The sequence below is a fragment of the Columba livia genome, chromosome 1, assembly GCF_036013475.1.
Source record: "Columba livia isolate bColLiv1 breed racing homer chromosome 1, bColLiv1.pat.W.v2, whole genome shotgun sequence".
NCBI lineage: Eukaryota > Metazoa > Chordata > Aves > Columbiformes > Columbidae > Columba > Columba livia.
Window position 1 is genome coordinate 76,219,046 of NC_088602.1, and position 25,981 is coordinate 76,245,026.

Genomic DNA, 25,981 nt, shown 5'->3' on the forward strand with positions numbered 1-25,981 from the left:
GGAAAGAAGGGAGGAGTTGGGGAAGGTGGTTTTGTTCTTATTTCTTATACTGATATTAATTGGCAATAAATCAAATTTCACCAAGTCTAGGCTGTGTTGCTCATCACAGTAACTGGTAAGTGGTCTTCCCCTGTCCTGTTGAGGAGAAGCAGTGATAGAGCAGCTTGATGGTCACTTGACAGCCAGTCAAGGTCAAGCCATCCCTCCACCCGCCCCCAACAGATAATGCCACCAAGGGAAATCTTACAAAGGAGCATCCCTTAGCAACTGGTGATATTGTTGCAGGTGAGGAAGACAGTGACATTACAGCTGCATGTAGTTTTTCTGCCCAGACCTTGGGGCCTGGTTAGAGAGAGGACCAAGAACCACAGTTTTCAGGATGACGAACATCCCCAGGGGCTTCAGACAAAACGAGGAGGCAGATTGCCCTTTTGAAAAATGAAACCCTCCCTCCTGAGATGAAGGAACAATAGCAGAAGTTCAGGTTCCAACCAAAGCCTGGGACCCAAGAAGCCACCTCCTCTTCTGCAGGCCATGGAGCAAAGACAATGGCTGGGACTCCCTCTCCAGAGGCATTCCCAGCCCTAAAGTGTCATCAGCAGAAAGAGTGATCCGATTTCTTGGCAGCACAAACCGAGCCACTTCCTTCCCCAGAACATGATGCCCTGGACAGCTCTGCTCTTTCTGCCAGCATCTGCTGTCTTCCCCAGTTCTCCATGAGCCCCCCTCCTCCCTCCACTACTCATTCCTTTGCTCAACGAGGCTGGCATTTAAGAAACACTTATTCCAATCCATTTCTACCCTTGTACAGCAATTGGGTGTCATTTAGTTTGATTTAACCAATTTAGTCCTATGAATTAATTGGTTAATAAGCCATCTGTATGCATCAGGTGACAGAGTCGCGCTCTCACACACAGACACAGACAAGCTACCCACTTGTCCTTGTTTAATAACAGGCTGTAGGGAGTAGGAGCAGGAGAGGCGTGCAGGCTAATATCACTCCCCATGGGGAACTGCCAACAAAAAGGACTTGGCAATCATTGCACCGACCTTGACCTCTGAGCAGGGGAACTGTCTGTTTGGGGTAATGCAGAAATAACCTACACCATAGCTAGAGAGGAGTGCCAGCTACAGAACAGACGCCAAGTACCATGAAAATGCTTCACATGGTGGGTTGTTTTTTTCTTTTTTTTCAAGAGGGAGGGATAGGTATTTAGTTTACACTTACTAGACAGTAGGAAATTCTCAGCTGCATTCCCAAACAGTTGAACTTTTTATGTGTGTAGGAGGGGAAGAAGGTTGGGAAGTGGGGGAACAGGAGGAGACTGAGGTCTAAAGCATTTGGTATAGGTGTGATCTTTAATTACGAGAAAAATATCTCATCTATTCTGATTTCTTTTTGAATGCCAAGAATAAAAGCACCCCTTGCAGGCCCCAGCCATTTCAGTGTTATATAGAAACCCGCAAGCCATTCAACAAACAACAACATAGCAAACTAAAAGCAAATCCAGCAAAATATCTCAACCCACACAACAGAAAAACATCAACTACTTCGACAGAAAAACAACAACTCCTTCCCCTGGCTGCCCACCCATCCCAGACAGCCCTGGATGCCCCAGCAAGCAGACAAGTTTCTCTGCATACCCTGAAGGTCGACACATGGAGGACTTTCATACTAAGGGGAACTGAATTACAGGGCTGTGGGGCCCTTGGGAAAAAGTCCTGCCATCAGTTCCCTCGCTTTTCTGCCCTGAGAGCTGATGTGCATCTCAGCTACTGCAACTGCAGCAACATTATGGTGGGGAAGGGGATGCTCACTGCTGTGGGAGGCTCTGAAGTGATTTGAGAGAGTAAATGTCAGCACTGGAGCAAGAAACTACAAAACCCAACCCAAATGGCAGTGCTTTTGTGTGAAATGCTGGCCAACATGCTCTCATTAAAGAAACAGACCACAAGCTTTTGTACTGGGTGGTTTCCAGCTGAATGCAAGGTGCAGCCCACTGAAGGCTGCATGGTTCAGCTGTCACAGGCTGAACACCAGGAAGGGCTTTGGCTGAGGCCACCCCATGGCGAGGAGATGGGCTTTAGCCTGTGTTGGGTGCTGCACAGCAGCACTGCATCCGCAAGGGCTCCTTCAGGGCCCCTCAGCTCCCAGCGTTTTCCAGTGATCTGGGAGAGAAATTAGCATGCTGCAGACTCTGCAAGAGAGATGTAAAGTGAGTAGCAGGGATGTAGCTCTGAGGAGAAAGCACTTTCCCCCCCCCACCCCGCTCCCTAAGGAAAATGAAATTACAGTGGAGTTCGCTTTAAACGGATCCCATTAGCACGACTGGCACCACGGGAAGAATAACATCCTCTGTTCGCTGAAGTGAAATGCTGACAGGCGGAGAGGAGCAGGCTGGAACAGTCCCTTCCAGACAGGAAAGGGAGAAACCTGTTTACTTAATACACTCAGTAGGAGACTCCATGAAGGAAGAGGGGCAAAAAAAGCGACAGAGGAAACCTGCCAGAGTTCCTGGTGTGAGTGTGCCCAGCCAGCCCACACAAAGGCAGGACAGAGCCTTTTCACTGCGCGTGTGGGGAGACCCCGAATGCCTTGCTGGGTGTTAATGCCTGAAAAACAGGCTTTTGCTCTCGCTAACATGTGAATGGCTGTTCCCGGACGCTGTAAAACTACCAAAACACAGAGTTAAGCTGCCTTGCTTGAACAACTGGAAGCACTAGCTAAACCACTCTCTGCTTTGTCGGCAGTGGCAATGCCTGTGAAACAAATGAATGAAACTGAGAACACATACCAACCTATCCATTACAAACAATTTCACTTGATCAGTGACCACAAAACCCAGGATGCCTTGGCGGAATCAACCAGGCGGTGATGCTGCTTTAAAGCTTGTTTAATGCCCACGCAGAGTATAATGTATCTGACTGCTACTCTTTCCTGGTTAGGCAGCTCACATGCAAAAGGCAGTCACATCACACTTCACAAGAACTCTTATCTTTATCAGTTCCTAAGGACTCTGGGCCTAAAATGTGTAAAAGTAGTTAAGAGATTAAAGGAACGGAATATTTTTTTTTCCACCAGAAATGCCTTACCAGGCTCAGTTCTCTAACATCCACTCCTTTCAAAAAGAGACACGCCTACGCTGCTTGGGAGGACTTGCAGATCTTACTAGCACTGAAACTCCTTTGAATTTGTGTGACAACCTGTTACCCAAGTATCATCAGTCACAGAACCGGTGCATCTCTGTGCAAGCCTCACACATCCAGACAGAGCTGAGCAAACACTCAGGCAGCAGAGCAGAGGGCAACGGGTCAGCAAGAGAAACCGCTTCTGTTGGGGATGTGCACGGCAGGAGACAGGGCCATTAATCCATAGGTTACTGCCTAGCGATTATGGGACATGTTATGGGATGCAGAAGAAGAGCATTTGGGGATTGTCCAGGATTTATGGGATATTTCAGGGAAAGACCAAAGGCAGGGAAAGGGAGGGACCAAGATGATTTGTGGAGGAAAAGGCACGGTAAAATATGGGGGAAAGGGGACAGAAGGGACCAGTTGCACATCAATAGGTTGCTGGGCAGCATACTCATCTGGTCATGCACTAGACCTGATGGACACATTCTGTCCTGTCATCCCACTAAACTCCACTTCTCACTATTTTCCTGGGTGAGAGGACTCTGCTCTGCATTCAAGGGCGTATACACAGGGTAAGTGGGACCACAGGGCAGAGGCCAATGGGTTGGTGGTGCCAAAACAGCAACAGGTGATGGTGCGCATGTCAGTGTGCAATTGCTAGGGAATATGAAGCTGGACTAGCTGGTGAGTACCTGAAGTGGCTTAGGAGCCCAGTGAACATGTTTCTCTTCAGGAATGGGACAGCTGGAGGAGCTGTCTGCTGGAGGGACCAGAGAAGCATGTTGTCAAGCAGAAAAACTGCTGGAGAGACCAGCCACTTGGTCCTCCCTTTTGTTGTCTTCATCCTCCACATTGTCCCCAGCCTAGGAACCATCTCCTCTCCTCACCTCTCTTGCTCTCTTTTTTTAATCCTCCTGATAAAACCTTAAATGGTCTAAAAGCATCCCCAACAAGGATGAGGGAACACAGATGTCTTAGCAAATGTGCATTTGAGCTCCACATGTTCCCAGGGATGGTGTAGTAATAAAAGCCAATTAGACAACGTTCAGCAGTTACAGTGAGAGGGAGTGGTACAATCTTACCACGACTAATAGGGTTTTTAATAATAGATGGGTCTCTCTGTGCAGTGTTGGAGAGGAGAAGCTGAAGTGGTTTCATTTACAGTGCATCTTTCTGCCCAGTGAATTTCTGTGAGTAGAAGATTTATATTCTATGAAAGTGGGGATTAACTCACCCTCCACACTTACTACTTCTACCAGGGAGATCCCTGCAGGGTCAAGACGGGACTTGGTCTGGTGGTGCAGCATGGGGAAGTCCCACGGAGAAGCAAGCTGAGCTTAGTCCCACACCCCATTGTGGAAAGAACACATGACTCAGTTCTACAGATATCAACTTTCGAGCAGGTCAGTAATGAAGAACCTGGAAAAGCAAACTCTTTTGCTTTCTTTCTTTCTCTCATGCTCCAGGAAAAGTCCAAAAGCAAATTTGCAACTGACTGCTGAAACAAGGCTGAAGAAAGCCCAGCACACCAGAAGAAGATGTGTGTCCCAGGTAGGCCAACATCAAGGGCAAGGTACCACAAAACCCCCTGCTTGCATCTCTTGCCGCTTCCTTGTGTTTACAAACCTTCACTTCATGCCTCCTTGCTCAAAACACAAACAGAAGCCATGGAGGGCATTTTCTTGTTGCCATAGAAACAGTTATTATAATCTCAAACTGTACTTAATACATCACTCTTCCCCCTCCAGCACGTTGCAACAGCTTGCTGTTCAATGGGAAGGTTACACTGCAAGAGGAGGAAGAGGGCAAGCAAAAAAGCCCTGACAGCTCATGTCCTGCGCTCCAGACCCAGCATCTCCACAGCTGCCCATAATCTCCTTTCAATCAGCTCAGAGAGTCTTTCTTTCTTCTCTTCTCCCTTTCTGTCTTGTTTTCTGTTCTTTGGAGTGTCACATCATTTACATTTATGAAAGGAATTTTCCTGGGGGTGCAAAGATAGTTCAAATTGTCTGTGATCAGATCAACCTTGTGCATAATACATTTGTATGAAAATAAACTCCCTGGGGCCTACACTCCTGGCTGAAAGTCTCTGTAATGAAGTATTTCACTCTAATTTAGTTAAAGATGATGGAGATAGGAAAGAGTGCATGCCTGCATGCATATAGAGGAGAGGAAGAAAGACAGGATACTACACACACACAAAACCAATAATTATAAGATTACATGGTAGCTGGGAACACTACTTAAGTATCTCATTATTATGAGAAGTTAACTTCTCATCTCTTCCCTCTGAAAATTGGTCCTACCCTATATAGCTTCTTGCAGACCAGATCTGGACAGCCTGACTGTTTGTCCTCAGAAGGGGTACGAAGAAAACTACTCTTCCATCCTGCATTACTTGTTAAGAAATCATTCCCATTCCGCATCCAGACTGAACCAAGACCACAATGAGATAATGATCTTCCCTGCTCCCCATTCTTCTCCAAATGCATGAGCAAAACATCACCTTCATTAGAGTCACTCCTCTGGAACATCAGCCTTTTGTTTTCCAGCTTCTGCTCTGTTTGATTCAGAAGGATGACTTCCTCATAGGGCTCTTTCCCCCTGGTTCTTGGCTACTTTGGTGTGACCTCTCTAGCTTGGCTAGGCACTTAAACCTGGAAATGTGAAACTCTTCCTGGCAAAACCTTGTTCAAGTGAGGACAATTCCACCCAAGGTTTCTGTTTCAATTAAGTAGTATTTTCTGAGGATAACAACTTTGCTTGCAAACAAAAATATTAACCAGATCTGACCTTCAGCAAAGGTTAAATGATTTAAGTGAACCTTGGGTCAAGTCTGAAGTATAACCGCAGATACTGAAGTTCTAGTACACTCTGCCATTGACTCACTATTATGCCTTGCATAAACCTTTGCCCTCTGTTTTGTTTCCCCATCTTTTCCACAGAGGACAAACTTACCTCCCTACTCAACAAAATATCATGATCTACCTCCCAGAGTTCCAGTCGTAGACTCAGTGTACCCAGGGACATCTTCAAGATGTATCAGGTATGGTCAGTTTAGGAAAGGGATACCATTGGATTGCCACTGCTTTCAATTCAAGAGGATTGTGTCCTCCAGGCTTCTTTACTGTCAATAATAAAATACTAGAATTCCTTTACTCTGTTATTGCAAGCCTAATACTTCTCCATCCTAGGGGGATGTGGGAAAAATGCAAATAAAAGCTCTTAAAGGACTGGAGAGGGAAAGAAATGGGGAGATAGAAAGCTAGGAAGCCCTAATAAGGAGCAAAGGGAATGGCGTGGTTCAAGGTGAACAAGAAGAACTGGCAAAAGTGATTTGGCAGACAGTACTCCTAGCTAGGATTTGTTGTGTTCATACATCTTCCTAATAGCTTTGTTGAGACGATCAGCTTTGGATAATGCTAGTGCTGTGTGAGAGTCTAACATATTTAGATCCAGGATGGCTGCTCCAATTTTTTTTTCAAAGGCTGTGTCACATGGGACACAAAATAAAAAAATATTCTAGGGTGTGGATGCAGATATGCATGTACTATAGTAATAACTATTTTATCAGCTCTTGTGCCTAGACAGGCCTGAAGAAATTCCTGCATCCCAGTAAAGACTTGATCTTCCACACAGAAGGGGAAGTGATTAACTCTTCTGAAAGAGAAACTACACAAAATACACCTTGAAAATGAAGGCAGAGGACTAAATCCATTCCTGGCAAGAAGGAGGTGCAACTCCCTTTGAAGCAAAAGGAATCAGTGCTGCTGAATTTGTCTTAGGAAGATAAATACTAATAACCAGTTTTTCCCAGAGGACAATCTGATAATGCTGAAGTTGACACCCACAAACGTCAGGCAGCATATATTTCCTCCTGTGTGCCAGTATCTAAGCTTATCACCCTATTTGCTTCACCTCTCCCAAGTCATTTTGCTGGGTCAAAGGCTATCGTGGGGCTTTAATTAGAATGCCATCATAATGAGCTGATACTTAAATCAGCCTGCCAGTGGCTAAAGAAAATTAACCTTAGAGTCAAATGAGCTCCAGTCTGGGAGTTCATGTCATGAGGGGGCAACAGATGCTTGCAGAACTGATATGTATGGTGGAGGGACAGAGAGCTAAACCTCGCATTTCTTTGAACCAAGAGATCTAAACTGGGGATCTTACCTATCCTAGCTGCTTCTGATGCACAAATAAAAGCAAACAGTCTCTCATGAGCTTTGCACCATGTGTTTGCTGTGCCAAGACAAGGATAAATCAACAGAGGATGGAAAACTTCTGGGCTTATTCGGCTTACTGGATGCTACTTGAGCTCATATACACCTACAAATGTATCATGTGTGATAACCATATCAGTTCCTATGCATGACTTTGACATTATGACTTAGTTGATTACTTCATTATTATGCAAGAGCCTAGGCTGTAAATAAGGGCAAGTGCTTCACCCAGCTCAGACCCTGCAAAATGTAGGGACCACATAAACAGGATGAGGCTATCGTCCTCTGCCGGCTAACAAACTGGAGAGGCCTTCACAAGGACAAATAGACAGAGGATTAACCTCCCCAATAAACTTGCACTTCCTCTTTGAAATGCAAGTGTGGTGCCCCTTCCCACACATGTTCTGAACAAACTTCTCCCCACACCATCTTTTGGCATGAGTCACAACACTGCTCTATTGCCAGTGAGTTTTGAGTAAGTTCTAGACAGGTAGTGGCAGTTTTTTCCAGTGAACTCAGATATTCCCTTTAGTACCATTTTTCTTTGCATCATAAAGGCACCAAGTAGCCTATAGAAGAAATTCAATGTGCATTACTCACAGGTAACACCAGTGCTATAATTTTCCACGACATCTCTTTTATGCCACTGCACTTGACAAATACCTTGTACCTCTCCACAGGTATTTAGGAAATCCTGCCAATGCAAGCTTAGAGAACACAGAAATGGACCTTATATCTCCATCTATTCAAGACAGAGCTGTGCAGCGAAACCAAGAGAGTTTGCTAACCAAATCTGCCCATGGAGCTGCCTGCATATAGCAGATTCAACCCTCTGTTCCTTGCCATGAGAGGAAACATTTTTCTTTCATTAAGATCAGTACACCACAGAGGCTACTTTAAACAACCCTTGAATCATTCTTGGTGTGTTTCTACTACAACCGTAATCAACCTTTCTCTAGAGGAGAACTGACCAGTTAAGAACCTTGGGAGATTACTTTACTTATTATATAATAAAGTTTAAAACGGGAGCAGTTGTGCTAGAGTCAATGCAGCAGTAGTAAATTGACAAAAGGATGCTAAACAGTAGAATTTAGTGCAGAACCATCTTTTTAAAGGAAAGCTGAAACCACCTTCTTTTGCAAAAGTATCCTATGAAACACTTGCTTCCTATGTTGCCAACAGCACCTTCAACTAATGCTTGTGAAAGGCCATAGAACACTCCAGTTATTCTTACCTAGATACAGTCTTTGTTTACTTTTGGGATTTGAATCCACTATGGAGGTCAACTTGTTTCCTTCTTAAGAACAACAAAGCTCCAATGGGCTCAGTGTTATAGTTCCCAGATTAATGTGCTAGCAACAACAAAAAAAGTCAAATCCATGTTCCACCTCCTGTCAGATTCACTCATAGGTTTTCATGCACTAGAGGTGGTGATACAAGAAGACGGTAAACTTCAGAGTAGAATAGTTACAGGCATTTTTAGATTTAGCATTATTTGCATCAGAGTATTTTTAAAAAATGTGTACTTTTCAGTTTATTTTAAGCTTTAAGAAAGCACTCCTAAACCGCATGATTTGTACACAAGTCATCCAGTTTGTTACTTGCTTAAAGATTCAGCTCTCATGAAGCCTCAAGAGAATTGCAGCTTTCTTTTTAAAAATAAGAATGTTATTAACCCCTAGGGGGGGTTTATTGAAAAGCATGAAATTTTAACCTTTAGCTTGACCCAAATGTCTTGAACCTAGAAGCAAGTAATAAAAAGCGCAGGTAGTTGAGAACCGTGGGGTGTATGTTGGAGAGGACAGTGTTGGCAATTTCTGAGGTACATGGCAAGTTGGAAGTCAGTCTCATGTTTTAGGGCAGCCAGACACCTGGTACCAAGAAGGAACGTCTCTGAACACCGGCTTCAAACGGAAAGTAATCTTTGGGCTGTTTTTTTGTTTGTTTGTTTGCTTTTTTCTTGTAGTTTTCTTCTCTTCTCAGCAAATCTTGTAAAATATGGACTCAACAAATGGTGTGATCTCTTTCTCTTTTCCCTCAAGTCAAAAAGTAAAATAGTAAATACCACTGTAAGTGCTTAATACAGAAATAAACCACTGCAGTACAAGAAAGAGGAGCTTCAGACACTACAAAATAAACAAGATGTAAGAAAAGACAGGTTCTCAACCAAGTCATACAGTTTCACACAGAAAAATAGCATCTCCTTCTCTTTCTTCTGACAACAAGAAACAGTTTCCCCCACTACTCCCAAACAGACCTCAGGCTACTGGAACACTGACATTTTCTTTAAAAAGTTGATAATTAAAATAATATTAAGTGTGCCATGTTCAGTATTTGTCAGGCATTGGGAAAGGCTACTAAAATGATCACTATGGGGCTTATTAAATATCATCACATGCTCCCAGAGTAACTAATTACAGACATTTTTAAAGGTTTTGACTATGCCATCCTGCAAAAATCTTTAACTTCTAAAATTTCTTTATTTTCTAGCATCAAATAACAAAACATTAGCAACATGCTATTCAACACCATTCCTGTGGAACGGGCAGACGTTGCCCCACTGCCCCAATGGCACAGAACAGATCGCGGTTGACTTGGAGCCAGGTAGCAAACCTGACAAGTTTTAAATTCTGTATTTTGTTTTCCTTCTGCACTTTATGTTCCCTGTTTAAATTATCTGAACTTGTGGGCAAATGCCATAGGAGACACTGGAGCCTGAAAAGAAAAGAGGTTCTCTCAGCAATCTAAATCCAAAAGCTTTAGGAGCTTGTAAAACTGCAAGCCCTTTGGAAAGAGCCCAGCCTTCCTGATCAGTACCTGCACAGCACCTCACACAGCAGGATCACGTTGGGCGGCGACAGTAACTGTCAGCTGCAGTCACTACAGTAAATAATACTGAAAAGGGCTTAGAGCTGAATTTTTTCTCTTGCATGGGATGGTGTCAGAAGAACAAAAATAGTGATGATGGTTTATTGCAAGAATGGGTAGTAAAAAAACCTCTATGCTGTTCTTCATGGATCTGCTCTTCAGAGCAAAGGGAGGCCCCTAGATCCATGCCTAAAGCCACAGCACAGCAGGACATCCAGGCACAGAGGGCATGCCCCGGGGGCATACTTTTAGGCTTGCTAACTGCAAGGTCAATAAGACTGGTCTTGAAGCCATCCAGGGAGCACTCAAACACAAGTGGTTGCTCCCCCTGGCTTTCCAGCTCCCAGAGCAAGCACCTGTGTGTTGCTCAGCAGTTCCAGAGCAGGTGAGAGGCCTGACCGCAAGGAGCACAGCCCTGCTGCTGATTCGGTCCAAAGAGGGACTTCCAGCAGGAATTTGGAGCAATCACCGTTAATGATGTTGCCACTTGCTTTGTGCATGAGTTAGACCAGTCTCCCTGCTGACCTTCACACTGCTTGTGCAGAGGGCAAGCTTTTCAGCACCTATGCCATCTGCAGATTTGGTCTTCCCCTCAAGGATACAAAAATTAGGTCAGAGGCTTTTCTCTTCTCCTTCCATTCCTGCAAAGCACATTAGAGCTCAAATCCTCAAGACAAAGCATTATTATTATTGTTGTTATTTTTTTATGGTGGAAGAAAATATTAATGTTACAAATAGCTGCCATTAGCATAAGCAGAGCTGCATATTAATATGCACACGGGTGTCTCCACTGTCAGGAAGCAGAGAGGCCCCAGAGGCCCTGCTTTCACTGGGGAAAATGATGATGGCATTAGCTCTAATGATAATGATAAGGAGGCTGCCATAAACGATATGACAATTTCTTTTGTAATCCTGTTCGGGCAAAGACTTCTTCCTTACTCCCCAGTGTCCATAAAAGGATGCTGTTTGAACAAATGGCAGCTTGACTGATTTATTTAATTTCACCACAGCTTTACGGTTTTCTTAAAAGTGCCATCTCTTTGAGTCATGTGACTAAGATAGAAACTCAGTTAAGCCTTTCAGATAAATTCCTAACCACCGAGATTCTGGAGAATGGGATATTAAATAAAAAGAATCCCACATCTATTTATGTTTTTAAAACTTTGTGATGTTTGAGTCACTTTGGACTAATGATATGGTTATATCCAAGGACAGCAGGAACTAGGATGGAAAAGAAAAATGGATATTAAAAAAAAACCCAGTAATTAAAATTGTCTCTGATGTAAGATGTTCCCAACCCTATGACAGCCCTTTTCCCTCGTCACTTATCATTGCCCCTATTCGTATTACCTCCAGGGTGTGACAGCAAATCTATGGCGTGATTCAGCTGAGAGAACTGATGTGGCTAAAAAGTCACAAAGCAAAAATGGGCAAAGAGGGGTATTTGCTACAGAAAGGTTTTGGATGTGCTCAGCAGACTGGTGTGCTGGTACAGCTGGGAGCACAGGAAGAGGGTGGTTAACACTGCTTTTGTTACTGAGAAAATGCGTGGTGGACTGTAGGAAGAGAAGCAGAGGAAAGATCTGCGTTCCCAGGGCCCATGTGTCACGAGTCTGTCAAGTCCTGTTTTGGCTCTTCCAGCTGTGGAACAAACAAGAGCTTCTTTGTTTTGTTTTGGTGTTTTGTTTTGTTTTGTTTTTTAATTTTAGGCCAGAAGTGAAGCAGAAATCTTTATCCCCACTTGGATGTTCAGGTCTTGGTTATGCGACAGGACTTGGCTGCACCAAATGCAAAGGAATTTCTTCACTGAACTCCGCACTTGGACACAGGCAGAAGATGATTCTTTCTGGCTCTGTGGCTGCTGAACTAATTACACAGCTTTTCAGCGATGTCGCTGCACAGGGTATCTCTGGCCTGGAATGGTCTGTCACAGCTACAACGTGCAACAGGGATCTGAATACATTAAAGTGTCAGGAAGGCGGGGATGCTAGGTTTTGGTCTGTCAGTTTCTCAGTTGAAAACCGTATTGAGCTCAGCTAAAATACTACATTATCTGCTTTTCATTTTTCACATTTGTTCTTGTGGTATACATCCTGAAGCACATCAGAGGGAAATTTAAGCTTTATACCAGCAATAATGTTCTTTGTGGTAAAGTCAATCCAAAGGGACTAACCAAGACCACAAAGAGCCACAGAGGTGACTGTTTCAGATAAGGTGGCCAGGTGAAACTTCTTGATACAGAGACATGTCCAAAGACTTGGCATGCACAGTCCAGTAACACAGGTGTTATAGAAAGACAGCTTCCTCCACCCACACAGCCTGTAGGACATAGGTAATAGGCACAAACCTCACAATCTGTTTCCTGGTTAATATCTGCCCCAGATAATAACACAACAAAAAGAACTGTCTTTGCAGTACAAAACAGTCATACCAAAGCTGCAGAACTGGTAGAATCAAGATAGAAAGCATCATGGTAGTACAAAATATGAAACCTATGTGTTCTCCTCTTCTGTTCCTTATGGTCTTTGACTTAGCTGAGTAGTTCAAGTGTGTATCTCAAACTCATTCAGTCCCCACCGAGCTTCTCAAACCCTTATTACTCCAGCTGGTCTGCACAAAGAAATATTTTCTCATTTATTTTCTTGTTTTGGAATAGACTCTCAGGTATCCAACAGAATTCCTCCACAGAGATAGCAGGAATATCCCAGCAGGCATGCTAAGCAATGATGACTATGCTTGGGAAACACCACATCATCATAAACTTCCTATTTTGGACATAGCCAGAACCATTAGCAGATCTTCTTTCCCCAGCTAAACCCACTAAGATGGTACAGATAATCTGGAGAACTTTCCCAAATAACCAGGACCACAACACTTCAATTATAAGCAGAAGCACATACACACACCCCCTACAAATGGTGTATATTAATATTAGTTGTTCAATACTGTCTCCTGCTGTGAAAAGTTGAGAGAAGAGAATTAAACTAACACGTGAAATCTACTGTCGTTTCTGTATGACTAGAACTTACACCTGCACATGAAAGTCTCTTATTCACTCATAGTTGGATTTCCAAGTGTGTTGTTTGCTGGTCTCCCAGACCAGCATTATGTGGTCTACCACATAATGTCTGTGGATTTAAAAAGAGAAGGAGCAACTCTGAATGATACAGTATTTGTATGATCCTGGAAGCCAAATGCACAAACCCAAAGCTATTCCCTGGACAGCAGTATTGGTTCAGTACATAACAAGCTATATGGTATAGATGCAACCATAAGGTGCTTGAATGTGGAGGGATAAACTACAGCCTGCTGTATGCTAACTCCATACAGTCATAAATCTCAATTTCAAATGTGGCCATCAGGACTTTAGTGCTAAGCTGAAAAAAAGAGCAACAAAAAATACTTTCAAAAATCCTTGTCAGACTCAGTTCATGCACCACAAGAACGTGGTGTCTGAAAGGGGAATCAGCAGATACAAACACGCTTCCTTGAGCCTGCTCTTCCCATGCACCTTGTGTGGTGGCTGTACAAGGGGGCACTACAATCACTGCATGACAGAAATGGCACCAGTGCCTGTTCCAACAGTGGCATGGCCTTCTTGTTACCCAAGCTAAAGAGAAGATGCATTGGTAGTGCTTGATAATCTCATTACAAACCAGACTGGGGGAGGGGAGAGGTGCCAATAAAAAAAGATTAGACACACTTTTCATCGCAGATGACATTCCATTAGCCCAGGACAATGATACGCATATGTATGTTATAAGCACTGACACAGGTAATGACTTACTGACAGGGTATAAAGCAATGCTGGTTAATCATCCTGATCACTGGATCACACAGTCACAAGTCATCTGTTTTTCCAACAAGTTTTTCTAGCAAAGACTTACAAACAAACGGAAAAGCCAGGAACACCTGAGGGTGGACTCTCCTCTCTGTGGCCTTTGAGCCAAGGCACACATCACCTTCTCAGTTCATCACAGCCCAGTCAACTGGTACTTTTTGCATAGGAAAACCAAAGTTTCACTTACCTAGAAGACAAAGAGAGACAGAGAGAGAGAGAGAGAAATACTGTTAGTGGATTTCCCTGAAACATACAGATGCTGCTTATCTTTATTTCCCAGGTGATTCCCACATCTCGGCACCTCCTTAGGAGATTCCTGACATGTTCAGGAACAGAAGTGATCTATGATAGCTCTCTTAGCACGTGGCCACTATCTCCCCTGCTGCAACTGGTCTGTGGTGCCATTTAATGTTAAACAGAGTATTCATTACAAAAAGCAAAACTGAGCAGGTGTTTTCATCAACATCTTGTTCTATTTAAAACCAAAACCAACCAAACAAACAAACACAAAACAACAAAAAACCAACCAAACAAATAAACTCAAAAAAAAAAAAAAAGAAAAAAGAAAAAAGAAAAAAAATAGAGAAAGAGGCTTCAGAACAACATTAACCACACAGAAGGGTACAAATAATTCTGGCTGTGAACAGCAAAGTACAGAAAGACTTGAAGTCTACCAAAATAAACTGCAGTAGGAAAGGAAAGGATCCCCTTGCTAAGGAAGGGACGGATTGAGTCATCCTGCCTCATGGTTCTACCATGTCTTATCTGAACTATGGCTGCAATGAAAGGCCTTAATAATCTTAGTTAGGTAAAGTAGGCTGTGCCATGGGATGGAAGAAGGAAACAGATGATCTCTTGACATTCCTGCCATCCCCGTATTTCAAAATTTTCATGAAGACATGGCACCTTTGTGTGCAAGACAACACAGATGTAAAAAAATACATGACCATTGTGCAAAGAGCTACCACCTGATAAGCCAGAGGGAGGACATAAAGGGGGGAGGCGTGTTAGATAAGATGAAAGGAAGTTAAGCAGGTCTGAGGCAATACTCGGCCTTTCTTTCAGACCAGTTTCATCTTCACTTAGAGTGTGGCTAGGATGTGCTACTTTCTCGAATGCTGATTTATAGGTCTGGAGCCAGGATCAGCAATCAATCAACCAGGACTCAGTCTTTGAAAGCAATAAATAACTAAATAAAGATTGCTTATTTATTCTCAAGAGTTAACCTGCCTCTGAAAGCTAAGTCGAATTCCCAGAGAAGGGTGTAAAGTGACTATACCGAGAGTCAGGTCCTGAGAAAGGAGGAGTCTTCCTCCAGCTCAATTTTAAACAAAGTCAAATCAGCTTTTTCACGTTCGGAAACTGTGCATTGCATTTACTCCTGCTCAATTCTACCAGTCCTGGATAGCACAGAGAAGCACTTAAATATCCCGTACAAGCTTTGCCTACCACCACGGGCTGCATTATTTGAACTGTAATGGAATATAGCTACTATCACAGAATCCCCTAGAGGAGGTGCAGCCAGGCTTGTACACTATGGGGAAAGAAAGAAATAGATTAATATACATTCACAGCACATTTGCAAAGAGATTGCTTTGCTCATAGCGAGATTTGCACCTGTATAAATGTATCACTTTCAAATTAATCATAATCGTACTCTCAACCAATATATGCTCTACAGAGTAGGCCTCATCCTCGGACTCTCATAATCAGGATAAAAATAGATGGTTCTGAATGTACCAAGATTTCTGCTGGTATGCATAAGACAGTAAATCCCAGCTGACCCACTAAGCCTTGGTATTTTCTTTCTGCAAAGCCCTAGCATGGCACATATCTTTGCATAAGTAAGACCTGATCTGTGCGACAGCAACACCATAACATTCAGCAGTACCTTTCCTTTGCAGAACACTACAAAAGTAGCACAAGCCTTACTCTTCTGAAGAAAACTTAAGCTCAAAGAGTGGTTAAGCGATTTGCCAGCAGATAGGTAGTGCCTCTGTTGCACAGAGAGACACAGGACCTGTAACTCTTGGCTTCCCCAACTTACACATTTAATTACTGGATATCTCTGTGCAGGAACAGCAACCCACAAGTGCAGCGCAGCATCAGCCCAAAGCCTCCCTCCCTAGTGCCATGCCTGCCCCTCCCCTGTTGTCTCCTCCAAATGGCTCCCAGCAAAACGTGGATTCCTTAATTGTGTTATTAGCTGAATTATTAATTGATATGAAAACAGCATTTTACTGGGCATAAAAAGTCATTTGGAAATGAGATAAAATGTTCTCGGCGCTGCCTGCCTCCGAGCAGAGCTGGAGCAAGGGCTCTGACAGCTTGATTATTATGCACATTAGTGCAATCTGGTGAGTTCCCAACACGGGGAGCACGGAGTCCCCAAGTACTGTATCCATCAAGCTGCATCACTCTCCTTTTCCCTTTCTTCTTTCCCCCATCACTGCCTGCTTTGCATTTATGTGGGAGACCTCAGGGGTAATTTTTTCTTTCTGATCAATCCCAGCTGCCATCGCTGCAGAGCTGCTAATGATTGTGGTGGTGAGCAAACAGTATTTTCCTTTCAGCCACACAACAGGTAATACTGTCTTTGTGCCTCTTTCCCAGACGGGAAGAGATTGTTTCCCAGGACACTCCTTGCTGGAAAGGAGCTCCTTGCATTTCTCTGTTTCCAAGTCCTTTGTGTGCCGTTGTTGAAATGGTGCTCTGTGTATATATACCTTCTTCTACAAAATGTTCGGTATTTCACAAGTGGTGTGTGTGTGTGTGTCTTGGTATCCTTTCGGCCTTTGTTCAAAACCCTGTCTTTGGGCACAATACGCTTTCACTCCAGACAGACCCTTTTCCCCTAGTGCTAAGAGGAGACACCTCTATGGATGCCCACCATGTCATCCATCCCATACCCTGGTCCTGCTCTGCTCTCTCACTCACTTGTCAGCCCCTCGAGGCTTCGCAGAGCTGATGCAGGAACAGAGCTGCCTGGCAGATGTTATCAACTAATTCTGAACCTCTGTTAAATGCACAAGAAGGGGGTGATAAACCCCAGACAGCCTCTTCCCCTACCTTTCTTGACCTGCTTTGCGGTCACCGCATCAATGGGAACCTACCCCTACTGACCCACATCTCTAAAACACAGCCAGAGTAGCTGGAAAATACCAGTGATCAATCCTGTCCCTTGCATGCAAACCTTGTAATTTAGCAATAACTACTCAACCACCATTGACCTGCTAATTAATTCATGGATTTTTTGTTGTGCCTTTAATCGTTGGCCCCGATATCTGAGTCACTTTAGACTGCTCACTCTGCGCAGAGCCTAACCAACTAAATGCTACTTCAGCTCCGTAGTAATAAAACACTGAAATATATTGACTCCCTGCCAGCTCTCACGCTCACTTTCTGCCTCTCTGCTTGCCGCTGTGTGCTGGTGTGTGAAGGGAATATAGAGAGGAGAAGGCATCAGCTGTGAGAGATGAAGTTTGGGACACAGGTGAGAGAAAGCAAGAATCAGTCACTGGTGACAGGCCACTAAGGGCAGCCTCTGATCCCCACTACAGCCTTGCTCTGACAAACTCAAACCTGTTCCTCCATCCCAAAATGGGCTTTGATGGCTCTGAAAATTCAGAGGCATGCTGGATCCTGCCTCCTTTCTGCCTTCCGCCCCTTAATGAGGAAATCCTTGTCCTCTTGACTGTCACTGTCACACTTGCTATATGCATGTTAGAGATAAAGAGCCAAATGGTATAGGCAAAAATATTAATCCATACAGTCGACAGCCAGGAATTTTTTTTTAATTTTTTTTTTTTTTTGCTAGTGCTGTCAGTGTAAACATGGATGACTCACTGTGAATGTGTCTTTTCTGCAGTGACTCGCACCTCTTGGTGCCTTGCACTGATGCTAAGTTTTGGGAGACAGAAATGGCAGTTTGAAACCCTGACATGGCAGGAGCTGCAGATGCTCAGCCTGCTTGGACACTGAGTGACTGTGAAACAGGCCCTTGCAATAGTTGTTTGATAAGGTGGGTCACGCTTGTGATGGGGGTGGCAAGGAGAGGAAGGGACTAATGGGTTGACAGTTTGGTACTGAGAGCAGAGAAGCAGGAGGAAGTTGTTAACCTGGTCAAGAAAATTCTCCATTAAAAAGTATTCATTTTCATTTGGTCAAAATCAAAACAGAAGCCCTGTCAGCGGCAGCTGATATTTACCCTCCCACATGGAAATAAAGTGGAAAGCAATAAGCCCTTCCAACTACTGCGATAGCTTGCTGCCATTGCTTTCGTTGTGGCTGATGTGTAGTCGCGAGCCGTTCCCGATGCTCACCTTGCATTCTGCTGCAGACAGGCACATCACTCAACCATCCTGCCCAAACTGCTCACGGGATCCCTCCCAGCTGAGCCCCAAGAGCAGGCCAGTGGGTGGTAGGTTGGAAAAGACAAGTGACAGGAATAAAAGGGTCTATAGGGAACTGATAAGGACGAGGAAACTCCACAAGCAAGCTCTCTGTGCCTTCCCCACTTCGGTGCATCACACGGGTGACTTGGAGCAGTGGCGGCCTTGACGAGCATGGCCTTAGTACACCTGGAAGGAGAAGCATACTCCAACAAGATGTGGATGCACTGGCCCTGCCACAAAAACCTACCACGTCCCCGTGCCAGCAGTATAGTGACACTGTGACCACAATTCAACAGCTCAAAAGCTATTCTGCTAGCACACCTGAGATGCTGTAACTGGCGGGCAATGGCAGGACAGAGGCACTTACTGTCAGAGAAGCCTGTTATGAAAGCAGCCGTATGATGGCCCTATACTTCCCGATCCAAATGCCGCTGTTTCCATGTAAACAGCTAGTGTTCTCAAGCCTGCTGCGTTCCCTCACCCTTTTCTGTTTGTCTCTGTAAATAGCAATGCCAGAGCATGTCCAGGGTACAAAGAGTGGCCAGAACAAGGCTTCCCAGCAACAACGGGTCACACTGGCAACTCTGAGGGGGTTTGGCTGCAGAATTTCTAAAAGTTTCCTTGAGGACTTCCTGGGATCTTTCTATCCTGATCTGCCCTCTCTTTTTTAATACTGAAAATAATGTTTCCAAAATGCAGGTCATTTGGGGTAATTTATGATCTCTTTCATTGCCAAGAGAGTCTATCAGCAGCAGACCTCCTGCTGGTCAACACTTGAGGACTTTTGAACAGAAAGGATTTTTCTCTGCTTCCTCAAAACTGTCTAGAGGCAGCACAGTTGGCTGGGAGGAAGCTGAGAATTGCTTGTTCAAATGCCGGCACATACTGGATTTGGAGATGCTGCAGAGTACGTGCAAAATATCTCATTGAAAGGACGTCATTTTGCTGAATAGCTTTGTCACTGAATTGCTTGATCAAAGATACCAAAATGAACTGAGTCGCCATAGGCATGAGAAGAAACTTTTTCTCAGTTATATCCTATCTGGTTCTTTTATAGAGCAATTATCACTGAGAGAACCATTTCCATCTTTACAAAATGATTTGCATTACAAATAGCTCAGCGTTTCTGGGCAGGATGGACATTCAACAGACCTCGTGTATTTTAGTGGAGAATTGAAAACTGACTTCATTTTGGAAATGCACTGCTTTATAATGTTCTTCCTGCCACACATATAGGTCCAGTCTAATGGCTGGAATATCAAGACCTCAGAGTTCAAACCTACTTCACAAAGGTGTTTTCAGTGTCTGCTACTAAGCCTTTTTGTCTGCAAACTAGTGAACCGCCTTGTCCTAGAGGGGAGGACAGAGCCCTTGCACCTGATGGCTGGCTGAGAGTCTGATGCCGGCTTCGGGCAGGACTATAAGGATCATGGGGTGTCTTTAAGCTCTTTTTGTTCTTGCTAAACCCTCAAAAATTGAACAGGTGTTTTCCCCTCCCTATTCACAGGCATGGGGAACTCAGAAGTTGCTGTGCTGCTACATCCTCATGTCTGAAACAAGTACTTAACAACAAATGGCTGTGATTTATGTAGTTACAGTGCCTTTACACTCGTACTTTACTGATTAAAGTGCTACTTTAGTGGTGTAGGCCTTGGTGGTGCACTTTAACCCCTAGCAGCAGAAGCAGATCTTTGTTTAAATTAAACCTCTGCTCTTCCACAGAGAGACAAAGGAACCAGCACCTATATCATTTCTCCTGCAAGACAACTGTGCTGAGGAACAGATATGCCATATTGAACCAGCTAACTGGTAGTGACCGTACCAACTTATTTCCAAGTGAACCTTCCCAGAAAGGAGGGATGTTTGTATGTGGGGTTTAAACTAGATTCAAGCCCCTACCAGCTTTCTGCTATGTCTTTTGGGTTTGTCCCATGAAGGTGCTCCCTCCACTACACTCTGGAAAAGCATTTCCCCCTCATCACTTGGCTGCCTTACAGAGCCCAGTAGCTGCTTTGCATTTACATTGGGTTTTCCTCAGAGAAACCTGGATGGATAAGAACTAGAGAGTGAGACGGTAAATTGATTCAGGACTAGGGCACAATGCTCAGCCTGATGTGTGATCTGCTCTAGTCCAGCAAGATCAATTAAGGTTATTAAGAGAAATTTCACTGCTTAAGACATATACAGCGAGTAACACTGTGTAGGAAACAACCTTGTAAGGGGAGGGAGCAGTCAGATGGGAGCTCAGAGAGCTTTTACATCTGTGGTTGTTCCCCAGGAAATCTAACCAGCCATTTCCAAGACCTCCATCAGCAACATCCTGTCTGGGCACCCTGCATGTGATAGTTCTACTCACCAGCCTTCCTGGGAGGCAAGAAAGAAGGACTGTGCCCATTTGAAAGAGGTAAACAAGATTCAGTTACTACCTCAAACTCAAACTTGCAGCCTGTAACAGAAATGAGAAGCAAACACAGATTTTCCAAGCCTGGCAGCCTACCGTTTCCCGTCCAGTTTCCTGTACTGTGGAACAAAATGTTGGGTTTTTTTGCTTTCTTCTAAAAGCAGCGCTCTGTATCGTGTGACTGAGTCTCTGCAGCCAACTCTAGAGAATGAGTTGGACCCTGCCTATCTGAGCCAGCCCCCGACAGCCGCCTTACCTTGTCCTCATACGTCACAATACCATCACATCACATCACGCTGTGACATCACAATGGCACAGCAGCAGCACTGCTCAAGCCTCAACTCCTCTCCCTGCCAGAGGAAGCTTTCAACACAGCAGGGGGAACCTGATGTCTTCAGCAGAAGGGATCAGCCCAGTTTGAACTAAACCTCAGCCGTCACCTCTGTTCAAGAAGGTCCCATCTTGCTGATGCCGGATTGGTACAGTAAGCTCAGGATTAGTTTTGAAACTCCTGCCTCCTAAAGCAGCAGCAAGCTGCCTGCAGCCTTTCCAGCTATTTGGCCATGCTCTTGCAGCACAGGGAAAAATTAATCTCAATTGAAAGATTGGGGCATAAGAACTAGAGTGGTGTTTCCCAAGTGTCCTCCCCTCAACTCATTGTGGCAGGAGGAGGAGATGGTCCTGCTCAGAAACAGCCGCAATGACTGATTGCATCCATGCCACCGAAAGATGCTGATGAGAAAAACCCAGGCTCCTGCCTGTCATATTTTCAAAGCCCCCAGACACTGGCTCAGAGCCTTGCCTGTCGCTTTCTTTAAGCCTCTGTTGAGGAGGAAGAGTGAAGATCTCAGAGACAGTGTTTAGTGTCACAGACAGTTCGGCAAGAGACAATTTTTCACCCCGTTAAATCCCTCTGCAGAATATTATCTGCTGGTTTTTCCTCTTTTTTATGATTTTCTTATGATTATCTCCTGCTGTTTCTGTCCTCAGCAGCCAAATAAATAAATAGCAGTATAGCTGTCAGCAGCTTTAGCTGAGTAAGACGGTCCTGCAGACAGCCTTGGTGGGCTACACCCCTCCCTGTCCTCAGCGCCACTGCCTTCCAGGCAGTATCAGGGTGCTGAGACCCTCATGTCTAATGGCAAGAGGGGAGTGGGAAGGGTGCAGCCTCTTGCTGCTCTGCGTATCTTTTGCTCTGTAGGCAGGGACGTGGCACTGTCTCACCTGTACAAGATTATGATGATTATAACATTAACAGCAACTTGACAGGGGAGGAGGGCTGTGGATATTTAACCTCCTGACCTGTACTTGGAACATGTTTTTATCATCATCCCACAGCACAAATGAAAAAAAACCCCACAAAACAGTGTCAGAAAGGTGAAGAGACTTCCATGGGGTCACAAAGCCAGTCTGTGGTAGAGCCAGGAATAAAACCCAGCCAATCTGATAGCAAGACAGTGGTGTCTTTCCCATAAAAAAAATTCTGCCCTTTAAAAAAAGAAATGCACTTATTTCTCTTGTGTACATTTATCTTTTACCTCCTACCTTCCCTACTTTTTCCTTTTCTCTGCCTACTTTATTTGTACAGCACTTATACAGGTGTGCACAGCACTTTACAAACAAATGCAAAGACTTTAAATCTGGCCATGGCTTTCACTCATAGCTCAGGAATTCTTTCACAAACTAATTTTTCTATGCTGCTCAGGGATTCTGGTCGTCTTGGGACCATGTTTAATTCATCTCCTATGGCTCTCTGAGATCCTTTGCAGGTACTGATCCTGTCTTTTTCATGAGCTCGTTGCTTAGATGTCTGGCTTTCTTCTTCCATATATAGTTTTCTTCTCCTTCCCCCTCCTTAGATAAAGCTCTTCCTCTACTCCAGCCTCCATCTTTGGTCTTGCACTCTCATCGCCTTCTCTTCCTTTCAACATATCTTCCTCATTTTTTTCTTTCTGAGTTATCTTCACTTTGCCTTTACACAGCCTGTTCTCTTTTATAACAAGTGTCCTTACACTCTTCTTCAATACCCTCCCCAGCACCCATGTCCAGCCCTGCCTGTGCCTCCACTCCTTCCAACTTGTTTGTTAGGCAAGTGCTGGATCTTATCAAATAGATCCAGGGGTACACAGTATATTAATAACACAATGGTCTTTTCACTGACTAATTTTTAACACAACCATTGGAAGCTAAGTCTAAGAGCAGTGCATTAGCAGTGCCAGCACCTGCAACAAAGCAGGATTGGCTTGTTTTTGACAGTGTGAGATATCTTAACCCAGCAGTTGCATATTTGATTAGCATGACCACTTAAACATCCATTTCTGAATCAAAAAGTAAGATATACTTACTTCCTATTTCTCCCACCTCATGTAACACACAGGTTGAAAAGGCAGAGGAAAGGTCAGAGACCCATGTCTAGATATCTACCATGCCATGGACATGAAAATGTCTACACTTCCAGGTCTTCTCTCAGTATCTTCCGAACTTCAAACTACAGTGCTGATAGGAACAAAAGCAAATCTATTTGCTTGGGGAAGGAGAAATTTCTTAGCCTTTTTTATATGGATGTTGTGATTTCAGCTAGCAAAGAAGTGTCAACCCACTCCCAGCTGTCACAGGAACTGGCTTTTATCTGACAACACTTTGAGAAACCAAAGTTTTTGAAGATTATGAAAACAGGAGCTTCATGCCTTATCCTGCTTTCTCATTGTGATCTCTTTCCTAGCACTGGAAAGTGCAAGGGCCAGCTCAGTTACTTTGCACATATTTCCACAAGTTTTCAGAGGCTCCATCCACTTGATGGAATCTTCTTCAACCATTGTCTTGCCTTTATTAGCCATCATACCTATTCTCAAGGATTTTTGTATGGTTATGTAAAAACTCAAGATATGATCGTCAGAAGACTGAGACAAAGCTAGTCCTCATGAAACTGGAGAGTATAAAACTTTTAGACCTCCTACACCCATTGACTAGGTCAATGCAGCAGTTTCACAGCTGTTATGCCCAGATGGCCTGAAACTCAAGATACTGGGAGCCAATAGAATACAGTCAGCCTACTGGGCTTCTGCAAGTAGAGACAATCATGACATTATGTATAAAAACAAATTAAAAAGCAATCAAACAACAAACTTTCTGTGGTTATTTGTGGTTTTGAATCCTTTAATCTCCCTTGCCTACTGCTAATACAGTATGTAAGAAGACAGACTCCTTCCACCAGCAGGAGGCCAGTTCAGGCAAGTCCTGTTCTCCTCTCCAAAAGCTGGAGTAAAAGCAAGCGAGAGGGAAAACAGAAAGGAAAGATGCCAGGGGGCTGAGCTCCCTCTCCTTGCTGGCTGGCTCATTTCTCTCCCCTACACAAAATCTTCTTTCCTTAGCTGAGGAGAGAGCATGATCCTCAGCAATATCCTACCCTGCCTCCCCATGTGGCAGGCAGAGGCAAGGGCAGCCAAGTGGAGAGCTCTCTCCTCAGGCTACAACAAGCAGGAACTTCTGGAGCCACAGACGGGTAACATTATTTTTGGCAAGAGTTAAATCAAGAATACTTAGGGAACAGTCTACTTAGCCAGAGAAAATGCAACCATCACCGGTAGCTCAGTCCACCATGCCTTACCCCTGGCCCACCAATGACAATCAAAACAAAATTATTATTGCAATTTCAGTATCTAGATATGAGTCAATGTGCCTTAAAATCAAAATTGCAAGAAATATCACCTCATGGGACCTCTGCAGCTTTCCCTCAGCCCTTCCTGTGCTGTGGGACAAATACTACTTCATGCTGACTTCTTAGAGGCAGCTGTCCTCTTCCCCACCGAAAAAAAAAAACAACATTAGATCTTGGGTGAGAGAAGGGAGATGAAAAAGGAGCAAGGCAGGAACACCACTGAAGGCACAGAGATGGACTGGGAAGGATGGGGCATTGAATTTTTCAGGCACCAACAATAAGTCAAGGAGGCCTGGTTGCCACATCAAGGCCAGCCTCAAAGCTCACCCTTGTTGCTTCAAGCTGCAAGTAGCACCTTGGCTGGGAAGAAGGGTGCTGAGGTCCCAAATTTCAGAGCCTGTTGCAGTAGATCAGTTGGGCTAAACCCCTACAAGTTCCTGGGCCTGGGTCACAGGATGGAAGGAGCCTCACAGAGATTCAGGCCAGCACACAAGAGCACCCGGGCACCAAGGGTGGCCAGGGAGAGCAGGACGGCAGCAGCCATCCGAGAGCTAAGGCCATTAAAATACTGCTAGGGCCCTGCTCACTGGCAGGCTGAGCCAGTGTTGCTGGGAAGCGCGGTAGCGCCTGAAGCCACATGAGCATCAGTGCCAGGGGCAGTAGAGCATGCCGAGAGCTCCACGAGCAGCAGCCGGTCCCGAACTAACAGCCCGCCTGTTGGCACAAAGCTGGGAGAGCTGGGCCGGAGCCCGGGAAGCAGAGAGGAACCGTGCTCCTGGGTGAGCCAGGCGATGGGGGTGGGGAAGGCAGCTGCTTCATGCAGCCTTCGTTTCCCAGACCTTTAACATTCAGCAGCCCTTCATCCACTCATGGGAACTGGTGCTCCAGCAGAAGGGTCTCCCCAGGCAGAAGACAGTGGGATACAGCAGTAAGAGAACAGTGTTTGTGCTGAGCTTTGGTACGAGCACAGATCTGCTGGGCACCAGGTGGTTTTGATAAAGGAAACAGAGAATACATGGTGGGACCAAGAAGCTGTTGTGCCGAGTCCCATGCAAAGTCAAACTGCAGTCCCTGATGCAGCTACTACACAAGGTACAAGGCAAGGGGCAGTTGCTGAACCCTGGAAGGGAAGGAAAGGAATTATTAGGCTAGAGCAAAGCTGCTGGCATTCTGGAGTAGTAGCAAAACCACCAATCCCTTTTCTGCAATGATCATCAGGCTTGTGTATTGTATTCACATATTGCTAGTTTTCCTGGTCCACACTTCCCAATTACCAAGAAACTCAGTTTGGGAATCTTTTGCACACATCTATGTTTCTTCTTACCCTGTTTCTGCGATGGAACAGCTCAAGAATGGGTTTTACCCTTGTGCCCTCCAAAAAGCTTTCATGCTGAACAAGTACTGTTGACCACCTCCCGCTACAGGAAAAATAGTGCCAAACCACTGATGAAGAGCTTGACTGTG

General features: G+C 44.6%; 1 protein-coding gene across 4 annotated transcripts in view; it reads right to left on the reverse strand.

Annotated features, from left to right (window-relative positions):
- Positions 1–25,981, reverse strand: part of LSAMP (limbic system associated membrane protein) — a 1,035,828-nt gene that overhangs the window by 881,315 nt on the left and 128,532 nt on the right. Inside the window, exons 1-2 of one of the 4 annotated variants that reach the window (XM_065063095.1) lie at positions 20,956–23,096; positions 1–13,351 (exon numbers count right to left, since the gene is read on the reverse strand). The exon at positions 1–13,351 is cut by the window's left edge and continues 28,826 nt beyond it. The exons of 2 other annotated variants lie outside the window; for them this stretch is intronic. The gene's annotated coding sequence lies outside the window, so the exon portion shown is untranslated. Of the gene's footprint in view, positions 14,252–20,955; positions 23,097–25,981 lie in introns of those variants that run through there. One more of the 4 variants, XM_065063087.1, reaches the window with a different exon arrangement.